Source organism: Trachymyrmex cornetzi, unplaced genomic scaffold, assembly GCF_001594075.2.
Source record: "Trachymyrmex cornetzi isolate Tcor2-1 unplaced genomic scaffold, Tcor1.1 scaffold681, whole genome shotgun sequence".
Classification (NCBI taxonomy): Eukaryota; Metazoa; Arthropoda; class Insecta; order Hymenoptera; family Formicidae; genus Trachymyrmex; species Trachymyrmex cornetzi.
In genome coordinates, this window is record NW_017300005.1 from 195,547 (window position 1) to 201,539 (window position 5,993).

Below are 5,993 nucleotides of genomic sequence, written 5' to 3' on the forward strand. Positions count from 1 at the left end.
TTATTATTTATTATTTATTATTAATTATTAATTTATTAATTAATAATTAATTTATTGACTAAAAAATAATTTATTGCATTTTTCGTAATTCGACGTTCCATTCGGAAGAAGAACTACTAATCAAAATTCAAATCATTGGCAACCTAACCTATTAGTGTAATGTTACACCAATTTACACCACCTCTCAGGCACGTGTAAAACCAGTGTAAAATATGTCCTTAATGTGTATTACACTTTCAAGACAAATAGCGTGTAATCATACATCTTAACGTCACTTCCAACCAGGGTTGGGAAATTTAGCGCTGCGAGAGGTTTCCTACATTTCCTACGTAGGAAATGTATAATACGTACAAAACATGTATTAAACCCATTTCTCATGAAATACAGGTTACACGGTTACAGCACAGCACTGGACAAGGCTAATTAATGAAGGTTAACAGCGTTGACACTGTTAAAACAGGCTGTCAATTTCATTTTGATAATAAATATATGAAGACAAAACAAAGTTTTTTGTCTTCATATATTTTTTTAAATTTGCCTTCTTCCCAGTATTTATGTAGAGGTCTACCTCCTCGATTCATGACTGCTAATTACTTGCTTAGTATTTATTTATTTTATTTTGTAGATTTGGAATATGTAAATCAGTATAATATAGTTTGAGGTTACGTTACAAGTGGACCGCAGCCTCTGTGCCCGTGTGATGTGGTGTGATGTGGACGCGACCAGCGCCATTTTACTACATGGCTGAAACTTATGATGTATTATACATAGTTTCATCCATGTATGAAACCACGTATGATACGTTGAGTTTGATACGTGCCCAACCCTGCTTCCAACAAGAAGAACGCTAAAGTGTACACTTTACACTAAAGTGTACAAAGTGTAAGCAAGAAGAACAAACCTATTCCCACTATGTCGTGAATGAAGGAGCGTGTAACAAAAAATTCAAAAAATTGACCAATTAAAAATTGCTTCAAAATTTTGGCCAATCAAGTGGGCCATAGCCAGAGTCAGCGTTGCTTCGCTCATAGTTGGACAGTATTGAACTTTGAGCGTTTATTCACTGGATTCGCCATTTTAGCGAAAATTGATGGAGAGAGGGTAAAACGCCAGCTTATACTCGCTGCGTGAAATTACACCTTTTTAAAGGCTCAATTTCAGCAACGAGTAAAAGCTGGCGTTTTACCCCCACTCCACCGCCACGCAAAGCAGCGTTAAAAAGCTATTCGCTATCGACTCTATCCTTTTCATGGAGCGAATAAAAGCTGACGATTTATCCCCATTCCAACGCAATGCAAAGCAGCGTCAAAAAGCGATGATTGGTAAGTACATAACCTAACATAATCGCAACAAGAATAAAATGGTGTTGGAGTATTATAATCAATACATGGAGTATGTAAAATATTATAGACATACAGTGGTGGTCACAGCTCAAATTAGAAGACGACGTATAGCTGCTGCAGTTGCTGCGATGTGTTTGTTAAAAAAAAAAGAAAAAGATATAAGAAGAAAAGGTTTTGAGTAGCTCCGATTTTCGAAAATCGTAACGAACACAGTTTCTTCTTTACATCGGTTCCGAAATTGATATTGGAGGATATACGCTTCTATAATTACTTTCGAATGACTGCAACTCAATTGGAGGAATTATTAGGAATGATCGGATGCAAATTGCAAAGGCATGACTTTATTCGACAATTTATTTCACCACCAGAACGATTGGTATTAACCTTGAGGTTTGTTTTGCTCAGCCAAATTAAATTTTGTATTTTTTAAATGTATGAAACAATAGGTTTGTTTGAGGTAAACGTATTAGAGCACATTGGAGTAGAAGTATATTGGAGCATGCGACACAAACAAACCTAATGTTATACATTTTTACTTAATGCATATACATATATAAATATTATTATATAAAATATTGTAGATATCTTGCTTCCAGAGATTCGATGACTTCAATGTCCTATCAATATCTTGTAGGAGTGACAACAGTGAGTACTATAATACATGAAACGTGCAAAACAATTTGAGATTATTTGTACCCTTTGGTTCTTCCAAGCCAGCTTGAAGAAAAAGAGTGGTTAGATATCGCCAATGATTTCAATGAAAAATGGAATTTTATTCACTGTATTGGAGCCATAGATGGCAAGCACGTTATTATTCAAGTGTGTAAATTCATTGTTAGTGTATAATATAACTTCAAAAGTAGTACAATTAAAAACAATCTTTCTGATTTTTAGTGTCCCAATAATGCTGGATCAGCGTTTTTTAATTATAAAAATAGTCACAGTATAGTACTTATGGCTATTTGCGACGCAAATTACATTATCCGTTGTGTGGATATTAGGGCTTATGGCCGAAGAAGTAATGACGGTATTTTTAAGGACAGTAGGAAAAGCATTTGAAGAAGGTTGAATGAATAACCCACAACCAGCAGCAATTAAGGAAGGAGGACCTATTTTACCATATTGTCTTGTAGGAGACGAAGCCTTTCCTTTAAAATCGTATTTACTTCATCCGTATCCGGGAAGAGGTGGACTTACACCAGAACAAGATATATACAATTATCGTAAGTCATGCAAGACGAATAATAAAAAACACATTCGGTATAATCGCCAGTCAATGGAGAATATATAGAAAACCAATTATCGCCAGTCCTGAGAATACAAAGCTAATGGTTCAGGCAATTATTTGTCTCCATAATTGGCTTCGCCGACAAGACATTGATTTAAACACATATGTTCATCCATCTATGGTTGATGTTGATGATCCACATTATCCAAATGACTTTCAACCAGGGTCTTGGCGAATTATTATGGAAGATGGATGTGCTTTCAGGGAAATCTCAAACTGTGGATCAAACACGAGTTCTAAATAGAAGTTTGAAATAAATTTTGCTATTATTTTAATAACGAGGGAGCAGTACCGTGGCAGTATAATAGAACTAAATAAAATTTTTTAAAATGATTTTTATAGTGTAATTTGTGTAATATTATATAGTAAATAAAATACTAAGAAATATAAATAAACATTCTTTTATTACAAATAATTTTTTATTAAAAAAACCATTTTCTATAAAAAATATTATAAAAAGTTTCCATATATCAAACTTTATTATACAATAAACTCTTATGTATTATAAACTATTCTTTATTTAACACTTATTTAATATTTGTAGAAATAAAGCTGCTTTGTCAATCGGTAGAAGAAATAAACGGCGGCGATTTAATTAGGATTTTCTTTTCTTTGCATTATTAAGCAATTGCATCACTTGAAGCATTATGTCGTCCATAGCCTGAGGATTGATTTCTCGTAATTGAACAGCAACAAGGTTACCATACAAAGCTGCTTTGTTAGAAGATGGTGACATAGAAGGTACAAACGGTGGTATGCTAATCGGTCGATTTATAGCATCAACTAATTTGTCAAAATTGGTGCCATCTTCGCTATCATCTATGCTACTGAAACTACGTTTGTGGTTACCTACAATCATTTAGAGATATTGTATTTTTTGTACTTTTATTTTAATTATATTTGTAAATTAAATAGAGTAGCGAAAAATTGAAAACAAAAGATAAAAATGTTTAAATTTTATTAAAAAATAAAATTTCACACACACACACACAAATATTAATTTTAATTTTTCATTTCCCTTCAATACTTTTCATAAGAAAATAATTAATAAATTAACATACGTGATCCACGACCACTGCTGCTGCGTTCATCAGAAGTCATAATATCATTAGATTCTTTGCTGGAAAATGTCGCGATATTGGTTGTAGTTCTATAACATACAGTTTAAATTTACATGCAATAAATATAAACAAATATGTATAATACATACTACTGTATTAAGATGTGTTTGTACACTCGTTATTTTATACATAAATACGTACTCGATTTCGGACTGTATATCGCTAAGAAACTTTATTCGTTCAAAGTGCATCCATTTCTTTTGTGAGGTTCCTGCTGAACCGCTTAGTTTCTGCTACTTATTTTCATATGTTCTATAAGTATCGCACAATAACTTCCATTTTTTCTTCAAAATCACAATGTCCATTGTATCTAGAAAAAATATAAAAATACGAGTATGTTTAATAGATCTCTAGTTAATCTTAGCCCACTTAAATTATGAGTATAGAATATTACCATTCTCATCGCTGTTTTTATCTCTTTCCATAGCTTTTTTCTGGCTTGGATAGTTCGTTCACTAAGAGGAAGCTTGAAATTCCACAGCGGAGGACGTTTATGTACTTCTTCGATGAGCTGCTCCTCTTCCAAAATTTTATTATTTCGCCAATTGCTCTTGGCCTCTTGGTTTGGACCCTGGATGGTATCTGTTACAATCGCCTCCTCTATTAAACTTTTGCGTATTATCCGTCCGTCTTCTACACATTAAAGCGTCCATGTTACTTGTAACTTAACAAAATTACCTTTTTAAAAAAAGGTAAAAAAAGGCGCCAAGTGTGCGTATACCTTCCATAAAAACTGTACTTTACATAACTAAAAAAAAAATCGTTACATAAATAATATAGTTCAAGTGGTAATATTGTTAATTTTTTATTATAAATTATCCCTCAGTAGTACGTATGCATGTATAAAAAAAAAATGAAATCAAATCTTTAAATTACGCCAATTGCAAAACGAATATATAATTTCTTGAAACATATAACATATACTATTTGTATTTTGTAAATTGCGAAAAGAACATATATTTTATTGCAACATATAACATTTAATTAACAAGACAAAATGATACGTACCTTTATCTTTCTATTCAAGAGTCTTTTATATTTGCAATGGAATACAACATTTAATCTAAAAAAAATTAAAGACGAGGCATCACAAAATGAGAAAATTTTTTTTAAATAAAATTTTTTATGTAAAAATACTTGGCGCGCTGCTAGACCTCAAAATATAATAAGTAAATATTACATAAAAGATATTACATCCGGGAGGACTCCACGATTTCCTCGTTTCGAGATCACTTAATAGGGTGATTGTTGCGACAGGATGCGAGAAAAGAATGCGAGAGTTAATGGTCACCGATCGACGAGCGTGACAATATGTACAAAATATGTCGTTGAAAGCCTTCCCAACGATTTTGGAAAGATACTAAAAACATGGATACCCAGGATCACCCGATCCGCAGTAATAAAATTTATGACAAATTACAAACCATGTCGAGAATGTTCGTTTTGAAACTCGTTCAGTTTCAATAAGTAATATCTAAAAACAGATCGGGAATCCTGGGTAAATAGAAAGTCGCATTCCCAAACGCATGTAACGTGTTGAAGGGCGTCTTTTCGTTAACAACAGGAAGTAGTAGAATAGAAATAGCTTGACAAGAATAAATTTTAATTTTTGCCGACGATCATTAAATCCTGAAGAAATACTGTCTAGACGAGAAGACGCACGTTCAAGTACCTAATAAAAGAGAAATCGGAAATAAGAAAAAAGGAGGAATGCGAATTTTCAAATTGTCATGATCAGGTCGTTCGGAAGGTACGATGAGTGAAATACCCCTTCTCTTCAGAGAGAATACTAAAAACTGAACTTGCCAATGGGTGACCGTGAATCTGAGAATCTAGAAAAGGTGATGACGTATCACCAATAAGTTCTCAGGGGATTGAAACTTGCAGTGCGGGCGGAGCAAATTTTGAAAGTAGTTACCAGTAGGAATATGAAACACAAATTTCCTACAACGGTAGAAAAATCCCTCCAACTTGAATCCTCGATTTTTCCCACTCAACCTGTCTCATCAGAGAACCACCCTCTGAAACTCTCTATATAAACCGTGACACTGCGAGACTCGCTCTCTTCATTTTTGATCTTACTCTGTGTTCGGTTCTCAATCAGTCCGTCATTCTCTCGCAGTCCATTTCGCTCAAATAAGAGTCTGTTCAGTGTATAAAAGAAGATCTTGCCTATTACATCAAGAAGAGTTTGTCTGCGAGCTACTCCAAGTCCAGGACACTAATCCAGAAAACCAAAGC

At 33.5% G+C, this 5,993-nt stretch overlaps 1 pseudogene; it reads left to right on the forward strand.

Moving 5' to 3' along the window:
• The first annotated feature begins 2,006 nt into the window (after nucleotides 1-2,006).
• Nucleotides 2,007-2,949, forward strand: LOC108767470 (uncharacterized; annotated as a pseudogene).
• Nucleotides 2,950-5,993: the final 3,044 nt, after the last annotated feature.